This window comes from Lathyrus oleraceus, chromosome 4 (assembly GCF_024323335.1).
Source record: "Lathyrus oleraceus cultivar Zhongwan6 chromosome 4, CAAS_Psat_ZW6_1.0, whole genome shotgun sequence".
Classification (NCBI taxonomy): domain Eukaryota; kingdom Viridiplantae; phylum Streptophyta; class Magnoliopsida; order Fabales; family Fabaceae; genus Lathyrus; species Lathyrus oleraceus.
The window spans coordinates 436930150-436952671 of NC_066582.1; the positions used below are offsets into that span (position 1 = coordinate 436930150).

The 22522-nt window shown below is 33.1% G+C and overlaps 1 non-coding gene across 1 annotated transcript; it reads left to right on the forward strand.

Moving 5' to 3' along the window:
* Nucleotides 1-12297: 12297 nt before the first annotated feature.
* Nucleotides 12298-12404, forward strand: LOC127077450 (small nucleolar RNA R71). Its single transcript, XR_007787261.1, has one exon. It is a non-coding gene; the product is annotated as a small nucleolar RNA R71 (small nucleolar RNA).
* The last annotated feature ends 10118 nt before the right edge of the window (nucleotides 12405-22522 follow it).

The window sequence follows — 22522 nt, forward strand, 5'->3', positions numbered from 1 at the left end:
CAAATTTGATTTCTTGTGAAAACAATGCTTGGCCAGTGTATGACCTTTCAGCATGAGCTCTGGGTTACTAGACCCCTTTCCTTTAAAAACCAGAGTGAAAAAAAAATACTAAATTGAATTATGTTTTAAATGTCTTTAGTTCAATTTTAGAAACATACTTTTATTTTGATTTTCCTTACATATTTATTTGCAATGAAAATTATATACAATTTTAAATAAACTTTTTTTTATAGATTTTATGTATTTTTCTTTTATTATCAATTTATATTAGAATTAAATTACAAAGAAATAATAAAAAAATTTGGTTAGTCTTACATTTTTTTGGGAGTTCATATTGATCATGTGAACATTAAAACAGTCACATTATCTTTATGAGTAATGTATATAAAAAACAATAATATTTTCAATACTTGCAAATAATTTTCATTATCAAAAGAAAAAATGTGTCAACTACATTATATTTTAAGACAAATCAAAGTTTTGCCATTTTAACTGTTGTTTCCAGTATAATTATATTATGTGCTTTTTCTAAGCAAATTTTATACATTTATATGCTATCACATTACCATAAATATGTGTATGTAGTTTTTTTTATTTTAAAAATATATTACTATATGGTTAATATTATTAAAGTTGTTTATAGTTAGTTTGAAATTCTTAAAATTTTAAACTATTGAATGTATAAATATATTTAGACAACCTTAACTTTTAAACTAATTTTTGACATAAGATCTAAACTTATTTAACATGATAAAGATATAGATGAATTAAGGATTTTAACAACAGAAAAATGCTATAATGGAAAATCTATCGAATAATGTTCTTCTCTTTTTAACTATTTATAAGAAAAAATACATGTTTTTCTTGTTATAAATAATAAAAAAATATAAACTTTATTTGATTAAAAATTTAATTTTAAAAATAAATATTTTTCAATATAAAATTAAAGACAAATTGCATTTAATTTATTTCTTTTCTTTTTATTTTCAAAAACAACATCCAATAAAAAACGCGTTTATATATTTTCATAAAATATATTTTAAAAAAACATATTTTTTTTAATATTTTACCTTTTACTTATAAATAGTTAAAGGGGAAATATATCCTTATATTTATAATAACAATACCATTCTTATGATACTCTTCAAATCATATTTTATATTTAGTATTGCTTGCTAAAATATCCTTAGCTATCATTCCCACCATTCATAATCCTATTTAATATAAATATAAATAGGAAAATTTTATAAGTGAAAGGTCAATGAGTCCTTCACGAATATTTTTTAAAGGCTTTCAAAAATATATATATATTTTTAAAATGTATATATTTAATATATTTGAGATTAAAATAATTAATTTAAAAAATATTTTTTTTATTTGAATATCTTAAAGAGTGTCTTTATAGCACTAGTTAGGATGATCCTTTTTATAATTATATATATATTTTTTTTTTATTTACTATCTTGTTATATTTAATATAGATATAACTTTTCGAATTCATTTGACATTGTAATTATTATAATTTTAAAATAAGAGTTCAAAATTCAGTTAAAATAATCAAATTAAAAATCATGACTATATTTTATTCAAGCTATAAAATATATCTAATCTCCATAAACACTCAAATTTCTCGTATATCTATCTTATATTTTTTACACAAACAAATACGGTAAAACTATCCAATTTATAAATAAACTTCAAATGGCTAAATTAAATTTATTTTCTATGCCATCAAGTATAATCAATATTATAGAAAAATTAATTTAGCAACCTCACATTATAAACAGTCTAAAAAATAATAGATAGTTTACATAAAAACAAAAACAAACTGACTGTAGATTGAGATGTGAACTCACAGATGATTGTTAAGATCGAGTGAACCACCATCAAAACAAATAAGATAAACAATTTCTTGTCCTTCATCTACTCCATTGGAGGATGAGGAAGAGTTACTTGCACTTCAGTATTAAAAGCATTGATTATGATCATTTGAGATTTCTAAAAAAGGCTATCAACACCAATCGTCGATATTATTAGTTATCAAATCGGTTGCATTTGCTGTTCTTCGGGTTGAACTACTGAATATTTATTTATTTTTCTTTAAATTTTATTTATGTTAATAAATCATATTAATGAGAATTCAATGATGTTTGTTATCCTAACAACTATGAGTCGTGATTGTTAATTATAATAAGTTTTTTTGGGAGGACCGAAAGTAGATAGGACCAACCCTCTTTTGTGAGATTGGTATAACTCTTTTTAGAACAACATTTCTCATTGTTAGGAGGATTGCAAGTGTAATACGACTCGAATTATAACCGGTAAATTATGTAGTTTTTGCTTTTGAGGCCTTTGAATTTTCTTTTGGCTTCTTTCTTCTTATGTTAAGGGTTGTGTGTAACACTCTAAATCCCAAAACTTATATATATATATATATATATATATATATATATATATATATATATATATATATATATATATATATATATATATATATATATATATATATATATATATATATAAGCTTTGCACGAAAATCTAAGGTGTCACCACCAACAAAACCTTTAATAAATCAAATATTTAACAAACACGCAACGCAAAATATTAACGCTATACAACATATGTCATCGCACGCTCATCTTCACTTAGGGTATCATTGTGGCGACATCGATTTATTTCAAATAACAAAACATTGCAACTTAGACTTTTAGTCTCAATCTTCAAATTATAAGAAATTGTTTTCGAAGTTAAAAAGTTATCATATTCAACTCTTTGAATAACTCCAACATAAACTAAATAAAAAAGTAAACTCCAACAAACATAATATGCAAACAAACGTTCTCAACCCCAATTTTACAGGATTATAGCAAGACTTCTAAAACAACGATGAAACTAAATGAAATAACTCAAGGAGCTAACTTCCACTTACATCAGCAAACTCTATTCTTGAGTATCTGCAAGATGTCCATGGTGGACAACATGAAAGCAAAGGGGGTGAGCAACAACAAACCAATATAATAAGTGTAAAGAATGCGAAGGTAGAGAGTACACATCAAGCACACATTCATTACACAACCATCAACAACATATTGTCACACCAAATTCATGACAACAATTACATAATCACTTCCAATCATCAACATCATGAACAATCAACAACATATGCAATCATATATGCAAATGTACTCCACAACTGACTCATTATGGATGTGGTACCATTCATGAACACTAAGGTTCATCTTTCTCCCGATCCCCACCATAGGACCAGAGCACACCAAATCGTTACCATCACCATATGTAACACTTCACCGATTCCCACCTGAAACCGGCTTCATGCTCCCGATCCCCACCATAGGATTAGAGCATACAAAAGTTCATCACCATCACCATAGGTAACGCTTTATCGATCCCTACATAGAACCGGCTACTCGCTTCCGATCCATACCACTGGATCAGAGCACACCAAAATTGGATCGAAGCTCGCACACCATGATGCAGGAGTCTCAATAACATGCATTATCACATAAATGTTCACTAAAAGGATCCCCGTACACATATCACCATTTATGCATCACATCGATCATCATACACAACAATCAATTTATGTTACAACATTAATAAATAACAACAACAACAACACTCACCAAACATGACTTCATATGCATTCATTCATTTTACTTCACCAAAACAACAACACATCATCGTAAAAACATAACGATTCGCAAATCGGTCATACAAGTCATCACAAATATCCCTATAATAGGTAATTGACTACACCTCAAATATTTCACCAAGCACTACCATAAGGTAGCTCTTCCTGTTAATTTTCTAATGCTTCAAACAACATGTCATTTGGACCTACATATCAAAAGATACGACCAAAATCGTCGGACAATGCAACAAAAATAAAAGAAGAACTTTTCATTATTTGGTCTATGACAATCAATTGTCATCTAGTGTAATCGATTGTCACAGAAATACGTTTCGCTACTGACTTCGTAAAAATCACATTTCAAGGCATTACAATCGATTGTAATCCCCCTGTAATCGATTGCGTTGCTTTTTTTAAATTTTAAATCCAAGTTTCATCATACAATCTCCACGCCTCTTCCCCTAAACCTTCATACATGTCTCAAACTAATTTTTCCCAAAATCCATTGAATCAAAAACGAATGTGAGAGTGATTCATGTTAGCATATTCATTAATATAAAGAACACTTATCTCACTATAATCCATATCAATTTCATCAATAATTTTAACATCAAATTCATCATCAATCATTGATAAAATCAAGCTTTCACATCCTCATTAATGACACAACCTCATACATATATACTCATGATTATTGAAATATGAATTCAAGTATAACAACACATATAAACACAAACCAACCAACCAATTTTCAGAATTTCATCATATAACACATTATCTAACAAAAACCTAGAACCCTTATGAGATTAAGGACTTCTTATTTCTACCCTATCATACAATACACCTATATTGAATGCCCTTTCTCCCCCTACCCTAGAGTTCCAGCAATTAATGATGAATCAAGCAATCTTTATGGTTCCTTCTTCAAAATACTAGCTTTTGCTCTTTCTCTCATTTGACCTCTTTTCTCAAATTTCACGTACTGACAAAACTAGGCTAATTTCCTCTTACTCCCAATATATCCATAGGATTTTCTGCACATTTCCTTCCAATTATCTCATTAACCCTTAACTCTCTTAATTCACACAATCGCCCAACTCCCTAACTCATTGCTCCATTCTATTTCTCCAAATCTCAAAAATGGTCCAATTCTATTATTTTACTATTTATTTAATTAATTATAATAAAATATTATTTATTCTATTAATTAATTAAAATTTAGTTAATTCTAAACAATCACACCAAACTCTTACTCTCTCTATACCTCTACTCCAATGATACTTACCTCCCACAATCATACAACAATAATTTGAAAATACCAATTAATCAAATAAAATTCTAAAATGATTCAATTTAATTATTAATCGAAGTTGGGGTGTTACATTGTGCACCGATAGTGCCTCTCATAATCCAGGTTGTCGCTTATAAGAAAATTAGATTAAATGTTTTGACTTATTCTATTTTAGTATGAATGTGTAGTTAGTGTTACAACACATGTCTCCATGTGATAGCATGTTGTAAGGCTTAATAAAATCCATTTCCTTTTCCTTCAATAAAAACTAAAACTTTCTTCACTTGAAATACTAAAGCAAAAGTCTTCAAAGAATATCAACAATGACATTTAAAGAACATCAACAGTGACATCTGAATGAAGCAGTAATAGATTCGTGCAATCAACATTTCCAAAGCTTAATGGTCATTATGATCATTGGAGTATGTTGATAAATAAAATTTTGAGATTAAAACAATATTGGGGATGAATTAAAGAAGTAATTCTGTAAGAGATGAAATATCCTTGACTAAGGCACCATTAAAGAGGCAAGAAACAATTTGAAGCTAAAAGATTTAAAGGCAAATATTTACTTGTATCAAACTATTGATCGAGTTATTCTAGAGACTATTTTCAAGAAAGGAACCGCCAAAGATATATGAGACTCCTTAAAGAAGAAGTATCTAGGACCTATAAAATTCAAGATGGCTCAACTACAAGCTCTTCGTAAAGAGTTTGAAATTCTACACATGAAAGTTGGAGAATTTGTCGATGAGTATTTTGGAAGGAAACTGATCGCCACTTTATGAGTCTATCGGGTACTAACTGCAAGTGCACAGTCTAATCGCGTAGTTTTAAAAGATATCGATCCCACAGGGACTTAATGAATCAATATACCATTTTTCTAGGGTTACTGCGTAAAGCTAAGGCGGATGATACTTTGATGATTAGGGGGGAAAAGTAAAACTAAATTTGGATCTAGACTAAATATCAAATAACACGGATATCGATATGTAGTTTGTCGTAATTAGGGAATCAAATCTTCGTTGGTCTTTTTCTTAATTTTAAAATAAGTCTTTTCAGTAGACACTATCAATTAAAAGTCTTTTCCTCAAACTCTCGCTCTGTTGAATCAGACTATGACTTTATATTAACGTACGCTCTCACTATTTCGTTAAATCTAAAATCACTTTTTGAAAACAATAGAATCTATAGAAACTCTTTTTGAGAAAATACTAACCGTTTAAACACCCTCGTCTCAAACTCTCGCTCTGTTGACTTAGATTATATGATTAAACTTAAATGCTTAACTCTCGTCCTCACATTTAACTTTTAAATAATTTTTGAAAATAATTAGAATTCAATTAACCTTAAAAATTGTTTTCGCCCTAATTTAAAGTTAATGTTCAATTTACACTGTCCAGTTAAAAGCTCAAACCGTCGTTCTATTGATTTTAACTTCTTTATGTCTTTTACTCTCGTACAAAAACTTTGGTATTAATCTGTAAATTGAGACCAGAAAAAGAGTGACTATATTTTGAAATAAATTTAAACCAACTCAGTTTTTGATTCCTTTATTCCGCTTACTTTACATACCGATATCTAAACTAATTAGCCGGACATGCTAAACACGCATAAACAATAATCATGCATAAATACGGCCATATCAAACAAACAATAAATATAAACAGCAGCACAGAGCATATGTAAATTAAAACAATAACTCAATTAATTAATGAACCTGGAAAATTACTAGAAATCTTGGTTTTATCTCCTAGCTTCGATGCTCGAACACCCCACCACAAGTCGGTTGGATTTGTTCTTCGCAATTCTCGATCAGACAGGAAAGTAAAAACAAGGAAATAAAATACTATGATCTGACGTAAGGTTAGATCCAGTAAAAATTACACAATAGTTTCCGGTGTAGAAACTATCGTGAGAAAATGAATTGAATGCTTAGGAAACTAAACTAGAAAAGAAAATAAAATAAAATGTTTGGAAATTAGAATGCTGGAAAATTTAAAAGCTGGAAAAATATTGCACGGAGTAGAGCTCTCTCAATTGGATCTTTTGAGGTCTATTTATATTCATCCATAAAATAACCGTTTTCTCAAAAGTATCTTCAGTAGGGTTCCAAAGTGTCAACGAGTCAAGAGGAAAAATAGGGGAGAACGTCCTTCTGTTACGCACGTCAATGCCAAAATATAGGAGTGGGGTGTGTGACGTCCGTCACACCATGTGTTACGTCCGTCACACCATGTGGCACCATTTACTGGACGGTCATTGCACAATCATCAGCATAAAAACTTGGGTGCATCTCTCTCTCAGCTAGTTCTTCAAATTTTTGTCTCTGAGCTCTCCCTCGGAATTTGATACCCATGCGATCAATATGTCCCATCAGGTTAGTGTTAACCAAAGAAAAGAAAAACAAGAATTTAGTCAGAATTTGGCCAGATGCCGAAAGAAGAAAAGAAGAAAAATTTAATAAAATAAAGAAAATGAAGAATGAAACTGAATAAAATCAAAAGAATAATCAAAGAAAAAAAATAAAAATTTGTGGGTTGTCTCCCACGAAGCGCTTTGTTTAATGTCGCAAGCTCGACATAAAACTATTAAATGTTAATCTATTAATTTTGGAGACAATACGTCTAAGTGCAGGACTTGCGAGTCTTCATTGTTTTCAGCATAATGATAATGTTTTAGACGCTGCCCGTTTACGATAAATGATTCAATAGATTTTCCTTTAATTTCTACAGCTCCACTAGGAAAGACATTAGTGACTTGGAAAGGGCCTGACCACCTAGAGCGTAGTTTTCCTGGGAATAACTTAAGTCTAGAGTTAAACAATAGGACTACATCGCCTTGTTTGAAAGTTTTCCTTGATATACGTTTATCATGCCATTTTTTCGTTCTTTCCTTGTAGATTCTGGCATTTTCGTATGCATCTTGTCTAAGTTCCTCTAATTCGTTTATATCTAGAATTTGCTTTTCACCGGCGGCCTTATAGTTTAAATTTAAATTTTTAATAACCCAATAGGCCTTATGTTCTAACTCCACTGGGAGGTGACACGATTTACCATAAATAAGCTTAAATGGGGTTGTTCCTATGGGAGTTTTGTAAGCGGTTCGATATGCCCATAAAGCTTCGGGTAATTTTGATGACTAGTCTTTCCTCGATGTAACGACAGTTTTTTCCAATATCTGTTTAATTTCTCTATTAGACACTTCCACTTGTCCACTAGTTTGAGGATGGTAAGGTGTTGCTACTCGATGTTTTACACCATACTTAAACAATAATTTTTCGAGTATCTTAGATATGAAATGAGATCCACCGTCACTGACGACTATTCTTGGGACACCAAATCTTGGAAAGATTATATTCTTAAAGAGTTTAATTACTACTCGTGTGTCGTTTGTTGGAGAAGCTATAGCCTCAATCCATTTTGATACGTAGTCAACCGCTACGAGTATGTACTTGTTTCCGAAAGAAGGTGGAAAAGGTCCCATGAAATCTATTCCCCACACATCGAAAATTTCTACTTCCAAAATGCCTTTTTGTGGCATTTCGTCACGTCTAGATATGTTTCCTGTGCGTTGACACCTATCGCATTTCTTGACAACGGTATGTACATCCTTCCATATGTTTGGCCAATAAAGACCGGCTTGTAGGATTTTAGAGCAGGTTTTGGATGTACTTGCATGTCCACCATAAGGAGCGGAATGACAATGTTGGATTATACTTTCTACCTCTTCTTCAGGTATACAGCAACGGAAAATACCATCGGGGCCTCTTTTGAAAAGTAAAGGGTCGTCCCAGTAATAGTGTTTTACATCATGGAAGAATCGTTTCTTTTGTTGGTAGGATAAATCAAGTGGAACCACTCCGGCGGCTAAATAATTGACAAAATCAGCGTACCATGGTGTGTAACGCATACAACCAAGGTGGTCTCTACCTGTTCATCAGCTCTATTTTCTTCCAAATTAGCTATCAGTTTATCGTACGATAAATCATCGTTGATCGATGTTCTTTCCGGTTCCAGGTTTTCAAGTCTAGAGAGGTGATCTGCTACTATGTTTTCAGTTCCTTTTTTATCTTTGATTTCCAAATCAAATTCTTATAGCAACAAGATCCACCTTAGGAGTCTAGGTTTAGCGTCCTTTTTCGTTAAGAGGTACTTAATGGCAGTGTGATCAGTGTAAACGATTATTTTAGCTCCGACCAAGTAGGAATGAAATTTATCTAGTGCAAATACTACTGCTAAAAGTTCTTTCTCGGTCGTGGCGTAATTCATTTGCGCTTCATCTAGAGTTCTACTCGCATAATATATGACGTGAAGTTTTTTATCCTTTCGTTGTCCTAAAACAACACCTACGACGTAGTCACTTGCGTCACATATTATTTCGAAGGGTTCATTCCAATCCGGGGTCTGCATTATGGGCGCGGAGATCAATGCTTGTTTAAGTGTTTGAAATGCTTCTAGACATTTATTGTCGAAGATGAATTCAGCGTTTTTCATTAATAATCCGGTTAAAGGTTTAGTTATTTTAGAGAAATCTTTAATGAATCGTCGGTAAAAACCGGCATGTCCTAAGAAGCTTCGTATTTCTCTCACAGTTTTCGGAGGTTGAAGGTTTTCGATTACTTCTATTTTTGGCTTTGTCTACTTCAATTCCTCTATTTGATATGATGTGTCCTAAAACAATCCCTTCTTGTACCATAAAGTGACATTTTTCCCAATTAAGTACTAGGTTTACTTTTACACATCGTTCTAGAACTCTTTCTAGGTTTTCAAGACATTCTTCGAAACTTTGCCCGCATACGGAAAAGTCATCCATAAAGACTTCCATGATGTTTTCGAGAAAATCGGCGAATATTACCATCATGCACCTTTGGAAAGTTGCAGGAGCATTGCACAAGCCAAACGGCATTCGTTAATAAGCGAAGGTACCAAAAGGACATGTGAAGGTTGTCTTTTCTTGGTCATCAGGATGAATTGGTATTTGAAAGAAACCTGAGTAACCGTCCAGATAGAAGAAATGAGAATGCTTGGCTAGTCGTTCTAACATCTGGTCTATGAATGGTAAAGGAAAATGATCTTTTCGGGTTGCTTTGTTTAGCTTCCTATAGTCAATGCATATTCTCCATCCTGATTCGATTCGTTTGGTTATAGTTTCTCCTTTTTCATTTTTGATCACGGTTATACCTCCTTTCTTTGGTACTACGTGTACAGGACTAACCCATTTGCTATCGGATATAGGATATATGATACCTGCCTCTAATAACTTCGTTACTTCCTTCTTCACTACCTCACTCAGGATTGGGTTTAGTCTCCTCTGATGTTCCCTAGAAGTCTTACAGTCTTCTTCTAGCATGATGCGGTGCATACAAATGGAAGGACTTATCCCTTTAAGATAGGTGATGTTGTATCCTAGTGCGGTTGGATATTTTCTTAAGATATGTAGGAGTTTTTCGGTTTCAAGTTTTCCTAGGTCTGCATTGACTATCACTGGTCGTTCAAGTTCTAAGTCTAGGAATTCATATCTCAGATTTTTGGGAAGTGTTTTCAGGTCGAGGGTTGGTTTCTTGAGGCATTGCGTAGGATCTGATGTTATTGCTAAACATTGGTTTAGTCTGTCTTCTACATGATAGTCAGACAAATCGTCGTTTTCTAATTCTGTTTCTTTTATGCATTCATCGATGATATCCATGAAGTAGCATGTGTCTTCTATTGCAGATGCTTTCAAAAATTTGGAAAGAATAAACTCAATTTTCTCTTCTCCTACTTCGAAAGTGAGTCGTCCTCGTTTTACGTCTATGATAGCACCGGCGGTTGCTAAGAAGGGTCTTCCCGATATAATGGGGGTAACTTCATCTTCTCTTATGTCCATAATTATAAAATCGGTGGGAATGTAGAATTGACCTATGCGCACGGGAACGTTTTCAAGAATTCCTACGGGATATCTAACGGAACGATCTGCTAATTGCACAGACATTTTAGTTGGTCTTAATTCTCCCATTTCAAGTTTCTTGCATATGGACAAGGGCATAACACTGATACCGGCTCCTAAATCGCATAAAGCTTTATCTATGACAAATTTTCCTATATGACAGGGTATAGAAAAGCTACCAGGATCTTTAAGTTTGGGAGGCATATTCTGGATTATTGCGCTACACTCAACAGTGAGTGTAACGGTTTCGCTATCTTCAAGTTTCCTTTTATTAGATAAAATTTCTTTTAAGAACTTAGCATATGAGGGCATTTGTGTGATAGCTTCTGTAAAAGGAATTGTGACGTTTAATTGTTTCAGTAGGTCAACAATTTTTTTAAATTGGCCCGCGTCTTTGGTTTTAATTAGCCTTTGAGGGTAAGGGATAGGTGGTTTGTAAGGCGGTGGAGGTACATAAGGTTCTTTTTTTTCTACGATTTCTTTATTACACTCTTCCTTTTCCTTAGGTTTACCTTCTTCCTCGGTTGACTTTTTAGAGTTTTAGTTCTCAATCCTTGGGTCAGATGGTCCTTCTACCTCTGTTCCACTTCGTAATATAATTGCATGAGCGTGGCCTTTCGGATTAGGCTGGGGCTGTCCAGGGAATGTACCAGTTGGGGAAGCAGTGGGCGCTTGTTGTTGAGCTACTTGCGAGATTTGTGTTTCCAGCATTTTGTTATGGGTAGCCAGGGCATCTACTTTACTTGCTAGTTGTTTAATCTGATCGTTAGTGTGTACATTCTGGTTTAAGAACTCTTTATTGGTTTCCTGTTGAGAAGCTATGAAGTTCTCCATCATGATTTCCGAATTGGATTTCCTAGGAACGTTATTGTTAGGTGTAGATGGGGTCGGCTTTTGATATCCAGGAGGTATAGCTGGAGCTTGACTGGGAGCTTGACCTGGTGCGTATAAAGCGTTGTTACTTTTATATGAAAAATTGGGATGGTTCTTCCAGTTTGAGTTATAGGTATGCGAGTAAGGATTTCCTTGAGCATAGTTCACCTGCTCTGTTTGAATTCCTGTTAGGAGTTGACAATCTGTAGGCGTGTGACCTTGAATTCCACTGACTTCACAATTTTGAGTTACGGCCACCACGGTGGCTGGAGGTGATACATTTAAACTTTCAATTTTCTGGGCAAGAGCATCCACTTTTGCATTAACATGATCGAGGCTACTTATCTCGTACATGCCACCTTTCATTTGAGGTTTTTCTAGCATTGTTCGGTCGCTTCCCCACTGATAATGATTTTGGGCCATGCTCTCGATAAGTTGATAAGCGTCGGCATAAGGTTTATCCATAAGCGCACCACCGACGGCGACGTCTATTGTTAACCTTGTGTTGTACAAGAGACCATTATAGAAGGTGTGAATTACTAACCAGTCTTCTAAGCCATGGTGTGGATAAAGTCTCATCATGTCCTTGTATCTTTCCCATGCTTCAAAAAGAGACTCGTTATCTTTCTGCTTAAATCCATTTATCTGGGTTCTTAACATAGCTGTTTTGCTTGGAGGAAAATATCGGGCAAGAAAGACTTTCTTCAACTCATTCCATGTGGTGACTGAGTTGGAAGGAAGAGACTGAAGCCATCTTCTAGCTTTATCTCTTAACGAGACAGGAAAGAGACGAAGTCGAATTGCCTCTGAAGTGACACCATTAGCTTTAATAGTATCAGCGTATTGGACAAATACGGATAAATGAAGGTTTGGATCCTCGGTAGGATTTCCAGAGAATTGATTCTGTTGCACTGCCTGCAACAGCGAAGGTTTAAGTTCGAAGTTGTTCGCTTCGATTACGGGTGGAGCAATACTCGAATGTGGCTCATGTTGCGATGGAGCAGCGTAATCTCGAAGAGCACGAGCTGGTTCGGCCATCGTTGGTATCGTCGAAGGAAGGAGATTTTTGAGATCAGGAATTTCGATTGGAGGAAGATTGTTTGTAGCACGATACTCCCGAATTCGACGTAATAATCGGAGATATCGTTCAACGTTGTTGATTCGTAAGTAGTACGGTTCGCCTTGTGAGCGAGTGTGTGGCATACAAATCAACGAAAAAGAAGGGGAAAAAAATAAAAATAGCCTTAGTCTCTACAGCGTAACAGAAGAGTTACGATATCGACTAAATAAAAGTCCCCGGCAACGGCGCCAAAAACTTGATCGCGACTTTATGAGTCTATCGAGGTACTAACTGCAAGTGCACAGTCTAATCGCGTAGTTTTAAAAGATATCGATCCCACAGGGACTTAATGAATCGATATACTGTTTTTCTAGGGTTACTGCGTAAAGCTAAGGCGGATGATACTTTGATGATTAGGGGGGAAAAGTAAAACTAAATTTGGATCTAGACTAAATATCAAATAACACGGATATCGATATGTAGTTTGTCGTAATTAGGGAATCAAATCTTCGTTGGTCTTTTTCTTAATTTTAAAATAAGTCTTTTCAGTAGACACTATCAATTAAAAGTCTTTTCCTCAAACTCTCGCTCTGTTGAATCAGACTATGACTTTATATTAACGTACGCTCTCACTATTTCGTTAAATCTAAAATCACTTTTTGAAAACAATAGAATCTATAGAAACTCTTTTTGAGAAAATACTAACCGTTTAAACACCCTCGTCTCAAACTCTCGCTCTGTTGACTTAGATTATATGATTAAACTTAAATGCTTAACTCTCGTCCTCACATTTAACTTTTAAATAATTTTTGAAAATAATTAGAATTCAATTAACCTTAAAAATTGTTTTCGCCCTAATTTAAAGTTAATGTTCAATTTACACTGTCCAGTTAAAAGCTCAAACCGTCGTTCTATTGATTTTAACTTCTTTATGTCTTTTACTCTCGTACAAAAACTTTGGTATTAATCTGTAAATTGAGACCAGAAAAAGAGTGACTATATTTTGAAATAAATTTAAACCAACTCAGTTTTTGATTCCTTTATTCCGCTTACTTTACATACCGATATCTAAACTAATTAGCCGGACATGCTAAACACGCATAAACAATAATCATGCATAAATACGGCCATATCAAACAAACAATAAATATAAACAGCAGCACAGAGCATATGTAAATTAAAACAATAACTCAATTAATTAATGAACCTAGAAAATTACTAGAAATCTTGGTTTTATCTCCTAGCTTCGATGCTCGAACACCCCACCACAAGTCGGTTGGATTTGTTCTTCGCAATTCTCGATCAGACAGGAAAGTAAAAACAAGGAAATAAAATACTATGATCTGACGTAAGGTTAGATCCAGTAAAAATTACACAATAGTTTCCGGTGTAGAAACTATCGTGAGAAAATGAATTGAATGCTTAGGAAACTAAACTAGAAAAGAAAATAAAATAAAATGTTTGGAAATTAGAATGCTGGAAAATTTAAAAGCTGGAAAAATATTGCACGGAGTAGAGCTCTCTCAATTGGATCTTTTGAGGTCTATTTATATTCATCCATAAAATAACCGTTTTCTCAAAAGTATCTTCAGTAGGGTTCCAAAGTGTCAACGAGTCAAGAGGAAAAATAGGGGAGAACGTCCTTCTGTTACGCACGTCAATGCCAAAATATAGGAGTGGGGTGTGTGACGTCCGTCACACCATGTGTTACGGTCGTAACACTAGGTAAAGGGGCGTGACGCTCGGCACGTGAGTGTGGCGGTCGTCACAATCATTTTCCTTGTTCCAAACGTGGGTTGGGCTTTGGTGAGATGCTTTTCCTAGAAAATCCTCTTTTTGCACCCCTTTTCTTTCTTTTTCACCCATGCTTTAAATAATGATACCTGAAATAAATAATAAGAAAATACCAAGTAATATCGAATAATATAAAATAAATTGAATCAAATAACGATATAATTTAATTAAATCAAATCCAAAAATGTGATATAGTTTCATGTTATCAGACACTAACAATTTCAAATCGAACGGGAACTAATGGAAAGAAGATAGAAAATACTACAATCATAGATAACATTCTATACTTTATTACCTCTAAGTTTGACTATGTTGTATATTAAATAGAAGAATTTAATGACATTGACAATATGTTAGTAGATGAGTTAAAAAGTTCATCGTTAGTGCATGAGAAATTCATGTCAAATCAAATTAGATCAAGCTCTCAAAGTGAGTAGTGTTAAAAATTTATATATAAAAATAATAGGTTGAGTAAGCTTTAGAGGAAGAGAAATGGGATGTGGTATTGGAACTAGAGAATAAATTTCTGACAAGGCATCCATTGAATGCTACAATTGCTACAAAATTGACCATTTTTAATGGGAATGTCTTCATTAAAATAAGAAAAGAAAAACTTTGTTGAATAAGATGAGGAGAAAATATTATTTATGGCTTACATGGAAAATAAGCAAGTTGAAAATGGTGAGACATAGTACCATAATTTTTGGTGCAACAATCACATCAGAGGTAACACAAATCTGTTTTGCAATTTAAATGAAATTTTTTGATACAATGTCAAGCTTAGAAATGATTACTGAATGAGTGTTATGGGAAAAGGAAATGTTAAAGTGTAGATGAACTAGAAAATCAAAATTGTAGATGATGAATACTACATATCAGAACTTAAAATGACAATCACAAGAAATAGACTGTGTGGTTATAATCCATAGGGGGTCTTATCAAACTCATGATCCAAATTAGGGATTAGTTGTTATTGTTATTAAGATGTCCGGAAATAATATGTTTCAACTAAAAATTAAAACATTTAAAGATCAAACTTGTCTCAATATTTGTTTCCAATCCTTCATGGTTGTGGCATTACAAGTTTGAACATTTCAACTTCCATGGACTTAGAGCTTTGAAGAAAAAATGGTGAGGGGGATTACACAAAACTAAAACTCCATCTCATGCATGCGAAGAACGTCTGATTTCAAAGCAGTATAGAAAATCATTTCCTCAAGAGAGTAAATAGAGATCTAGTAAAGTCTTTCAACTAGTGCACTAATACATATGTGGTCCAATGAACCCAAATTCCAACAACAATAAAAGGTACTTCATAAATTTAACTAATGGTTTTAGTAGAACAAAATGTGTATACTTTATAAAAGAAAAATATGAAGCAGTTGAAATGTTTAGGAATTTTGAAGCTATAGTTGAGACTGGGACAAAACAACATATTCAATGTCTTCAAACATATCGTGGAGGAGAATACACATCTAGCAAGTTTGTAAGTGTGTGTGAAAGAAATGGAATCAATAGATGGGTTAGTGCATCATGCACAACACATCAAAATGGAATGTAACATATGAGAAACATAACCATCATGAATATGGTGAAAAGTCTACGAGCAAATAAAAATGTGTCAAAATGTTTTTTGCCGAAGGTAGTTTAATTGGAGTGTTCATATTCTCAATGGATTTCCAACATTATATATGAAGAATATGACACCAGAAGAAGCTTGATCTAATCACTAATCAGTTGTTGGTCACTTCATAATACTTTGTTGTGTTTCTTATGCACATGTTCATGATCCAAAGAGAAATAAAATTGATGATAAGCAAGAGAAATGTGTATTTCTTTATGTTAGTTAAGAATCTAAGGTTTACCATCTTTATAATCCTATAAATAATAAGTTTGTATTTCCTTAAGATGCGATGTTTGACAAAATCAAAATATGGAATTCAAAAATACATGATAAAGGAAAACTAATACCTCTTAAATTAGAGGATAATGTTGATGTAGATGTAGAAAAGGATGCACACAATGATTGGAAAGAACTAAATGAATTTTGACATGTTCATGAATGTAAGGGTGTTGAAACTTCACAACCAAATATGCAACATTCAATGAGAAAACTAGCTTGTATGGATGATTACACAAGTTGTAAATGGCTCTTTGATGAAGATACATTGGCTCACTTTGCCTTATTTGTTGGATGTGGCCCCATTTCATTTTTTGAGGTAATCAAAAGTTCAATATGGAGAAAGGATATAGATGCAAATATTTAAGCAATTGAGAGAAATAACATATGTAAGTTACCAGAGCTTCCAGAATGAGAAAAATAGCGGGAGTAAAATGAATTTACAAAGCAAAGGTAAATGTAAAAAGAGAAATTGACCGGTTCAAGGCTTGTTTAGTAGCTAAAGGGTACATTCAAAAGTACATAATTGATTATTCTGAAGTATTTGCACCTGTAGCGAGGCATGACATGATAAGAATGATTGTCTCATATATTTCTCTAAGTAAGTGCACTATTTTCAAACTTGATGTAAAATATACATTTTTACATGGAGAACTCGTGGTTCTATGTGATGAACATGTGTATCAATGTTTTTTTTGAAGACAAAGAGAAAAAAAATCATCAACATCATCAAGCAAAGAACAAAATATGAAGAAAAAAAATCAATTAATGGTGCAAAATAGTCAAATGCTAAACGAACATCGTAAAGAAACAATGTCAATTGTTAAAAGCTCTTATGTGATTCTATGCTCTATTGCTTATTTATTTTTATAGGATAAAAATGTATTATTAAGTGTGCCTCTGATGCAGTCGGAATCACAAAGGATTAACAAACGCTAAACCTAGAATAAGAACACATGATTGCAAGTACAAAACCTGTCAAATAAACGCTAGAATCCACCAAATAGAGAAACTATTGAATTTTATTAAATAAAAAATAATCCTGACAGTCACTCACAAGAGTGTTTAAATACATAAAAAGAAACATTAATGAGTTTTTCATCCAAAACAGAAAAGAAAAAAAAAACCATAATGTGCTTTAAATTAAAAAAAATAAAAAAAATAGAAATTTACAGAAAATATTAAAATATTATTTTTGGGCCTGAAACAAACTCGGATGGCTTAAAATGCCCTTATACATCAGTCTCCTCCACCTCTAAAGAACTCGACCCCGAGTTCTCTTCTTGATAAAGGGCCTTATCTTCCCGACATTCATGAATGCCATCCACATTAAAAGTATTGGATATGTTCATGGAATATAAGAGAGATACCACATAAGCATTATCATTGATCTTTTAGGTCACTTTGAATGGGCCATACTTGCGTGGCTGCAACTTGCCGTAAGTACCAATTAGAAACCTCTCATTACACAGAAACACCATCACATCGTCTCCCACGTTGAAAACTTTAACTTTCTTGCTTTTATCTCGCATAAGAAGCAAATCTATTGGTAGTTCATCTGTAGTCAACTCCTTGAAATTCTTTATGATCCCCAACACTTCTTTTGGATTGTTGTTTCTTTGTGCGCATCACTCATCAACTCATTACTCATCACTTGACAGAAAAATTCAATTTCTTTAATAGTGTAACACCCTAAATCTCAAAACTTATATAAAAACAATTACTTGACATGTTTAGGATGCCACTCTCAAACAAGATGCATACTTCACATTTAAATCAAACACTCGCAGCGGAATTTCAAATTAATATTAATAAACTTCAAATATCTCAACAAGTCTAAATAGGAAATCAAGATATCATCATCTAATAATTAACTCAACAACAAAATAAAATAAGACGCCTTGTTCCCGATGTTACAGGTCAGATCATTTAATCGACTAAAAATAATGAACAATAAAGTAAATGAAGATGAGCTCCAAACCTATCCTCCAACTCAAAACAACTACTACTCATGTTCCTGAGTATCTGTACACATCGTACATGAACATACAAACTAAAAAACAAAGGAGTGAGAATACACTCAAATATGTTACCAATGCAATCATCAACATGTAATGTATTCACACAACATTCATCAATTCACAAATGCCAACTTGTATTCAAAGTGACAACACTTCAACTCTATATGCATGTTATATTAACTAAATAAAGTTTCTTCATACGAACCGGGTCCCAACAACATCTAAACCCCGAGCCCTAACATCTAAGCTCCAAGCCCCATCATCTGAGCTTGGGACAAGTTATTACTCCTAACATCTGAACTAGAGAACACACCCTTTTCACAACAACGACAACATATGATACATGACATACAATAATGCAACTAAAACCATACAAACATGATTACAGCCCAACATCTTATTATAAATAATCATGCAATAACAACAACACAGTAATGATTACAACCCAACATTTGACTATAAATAATCATGCATTTCAACACATCAACAATAGTTCTCACTCTGAACTACACATCTCAACAATCATCACCAAGTATTTACAACAAATCATATAATTATACTTGTACTTCACATCATATATTCACACATCAAATAAACATCCATACAACAGTCAATCATTTTAAATCAACTTATCATCGCTTCATTGTTAATTCATTAATTTACAATAATTAACCATTCATTCGTTACCGTCGACTATTACGTAACTAATAAAAAAATTAATTTTCACGAATTCCAGCACCCATCTAGCCTCTTAATATATCACTATAGGATAGCCATATTTGTTAGCTTTGCATAACTTTGAACCGCACCTTATTTGGATTTACGAAACTAAAGTTACAGCAAAAACACTAAAATGGCAATTTTCTGGTTTTGACACTGTTTTGCAACAATTAATCGATTAATTATTCCCATTAATCGATTGACATCAATCAATTGTCCCAGGTGCCAATCAATTGACACCTTCTATTTTTCCAATTTTTTTGTTCATTCCACCAACATCAACCGATTGCAACAAACCATCAATCGATTATCATAGTTCCTTTTTCCAAAATTTTCCAAGTTTACACATGATCAATCGATTGACATCGGGGGACAATCAATTGACATCAGCCAAATTCCCAAAAAATCCCAGTTTTAAACATATTCATTTCACCTCTTTCAATCCCTAACCCTCATACATCATACCAGTTCATATTGTAACATTAAACACATTATACCATAAATTTAATAACATGAATCAATTTCATAACAATTAATCATGTCATAACACACAAATCAAATCATGAATCACAACAACTGGACACGTAATTTGTACAAGTTTCATCAAGAACACATGAACACAATGGTGAAATCAAAAGAAAAACCTAGCAGTGGGTAAGGATCTCTCTCTACCCTTCTGTCATACCCCAAAATTTACCCTCCCTTTTTACTTTTTCACACATCTCATTCGCATACATCAAATTATATCATGCATGACCATTGCATTTGGTCATGGAATCACAAGCATGGCCATATTGTGTATTGCATATTAACCCTAGGGTTTTACTTTGGTTTTACTTGTCAATTAACCCTAACTTCATGAAGAGATGGTACTTGTTTTTTCTTGTTACTCAAGTAGGTAATCATGCTTCAAAGTAAGACAAAGACAAAGTATTTGATCAAGGGAATGCAAGTTTGTTCATAATGATTCAAAGGTGGTTCATGTGTTTGTTTCCATGACACATCACTCAACTTTCAAGCTATATTCAAGATCACTCAAGCCCTAATCAATATTTCATCAAGGGATGCTCATTCCATCATCATCATGGCTTGAAATGCAAGAAAATGTCAAGTTTGCACAAAAGGGTGCAAGGTGGTTTGACCTAATGCCATGTCTTTTGTCTAAACTCCATAACTTCTTTAATTTTCATATAAATTCCAAGCTTATTTGAGACAAATATTCCTTTTTGGATCCTCTACAACTTTTATTCAGGGGTCAAACATCAATTCATCCATTAAGGACCTCATTTGTGCAAAGGACCAAGTTCCCAAAATGGGCAAAAACCTTGCCATGACCCATACTTTCCACCCTTGTCATTTCCAGTTCAAACATTATTTTGACCACATTTCTCTTGAATTGTGTTAATCTTATGTCAAAGATCATTTGCCCCAAGTTTAGATCAAAATGCACAAGGGAATTAAAAGTTACGGTGCCTTGAACTTGTAGCCTCAAAATGACCTAACATGCTGCAAAGTGCTTGACCAATAGCCCATAAAACCAGGTTACGACCTCAAATTCACAAGCTTTCCACTTTCACCTAAAATATCCTTTTGGTTTGATTCTTTTTGCATCTTTTTCTACCCTACGAAGTGATAATTTGGCTCAAAGAAAATTGGAAAACGCACGAGTGGATTGGATTTGGCCTAAGCTTGAACATAGTGACCTAAACTCTGTTTTGCACTGTAATCTATAATGTTGAGTCATGCATAAATCAACTTTCAAACCAATTACCCATGACCAAGCACATATGAGGATAACTTGAAACGACTTGAAAAGCTCCCAAATCACGAGTTTGGCACCAAAATTTCACACGATCGGGATATGAAATTTTCCAAGTCAATTCACATGAATTCATACCTATTTCACACGTATTTGAATCCCAACACATTCCGTATAAATAGTGGAATAGTTTTCCTTCATTTGAAAGCTTTGAAAGCCAAGAAAACCTTATCACCATTGAAGCCTGATACCTCAAATAACCAGTCAAGCTCTTTTTTGATTTAAGCTCTTTTCCTTCCATTTCTTTGCCCAGAATCCTTCATTGGCATTCTCTGAAGGTGTTTGAAGCATTTCCTTGGTCTGAATCCTTCTACAACCTAGCTTCTGGATCCACCACGGTTGACTTCTGAAGCTTCATTCAAACACGTAGATATGAGTTACAACCTTGAGCAAACAAACTACCATACTTTTTGCCTTGTTCCCTGATCAAAATCCCTCTTCTACTTGACATTTATTTTTAGTATTCACCATTTAATTTTACTTTGATAAACTAGGGTTCTTCGAGTTTTTTAGCAAATTCTCTCTGCCCTGAGCAAATCAATTGATCTGATGCGGGGAGACATAAACAATGATATGTTTCACAACTGAATCCATGCTTGATTCATGTTAAAAACACGAGTTCATGACGTTGAAAAATTGGAAATCCGGAGGTTGAAGATGAAGATGTGCACGTGTTTTGAAGCTAAATTCAAATATCTCATCCAATCAGAACGTGCCACCTAGCTATCCGTTATATTCAATATTTATTTTATTTTATTTTATTTTATTTTCTTCTAAAATTAATTTTAAATAGTTCCTCTATTATTTTTTTATATTATTTCTTTCTATAATTCCATAAAAATATTTTCTACCTCATACCATTTTTTGCATTTTTTAAAATCATTTTTCCATTTATACCACATTTTTTCTTATTTTCCATTTCATTTTCTTTTTGCATTTTTATTTTATCCATTTTAAAACATTTTGGACCGTAACTTTTAAAGTCAATTCACTCTTAATTTTGTTTAACTTCTACATTTTTCTTGGAATTTTATTTGATGCTTTGACTCCTTTTGATATTTTCTCTTTTATTAACCAATATTAAATCATTTTTAATTGCTTTTTTTATTCTCTTTTGATGATCACTTGGTGTTTTGAATTGAGTTTGATTGCTTGGTTGATGAATTCTTCCCCATCTCAAATCATTGATAGATGGACTTGAGGTTGATCAATCTTCTTCGATTCAAAACTGTTGATAGATGATTGTGAATCATCTTCAATACTTTGCATCAATGATCGGTTAACCCTCGATGCACCATATTTTGAGTCCTTTGATTCGTGGATAGAATGATCTCTATGTGATTGACTTAGTTCTCCTTTTAATTCTTTCTATCCTCATCTCCTCTCTCTTTTTAATCATTGTATTACATGTTGTAGGAGATTAACTTTTTGTGTTAATTATCTAACTTGTATGACACATACATT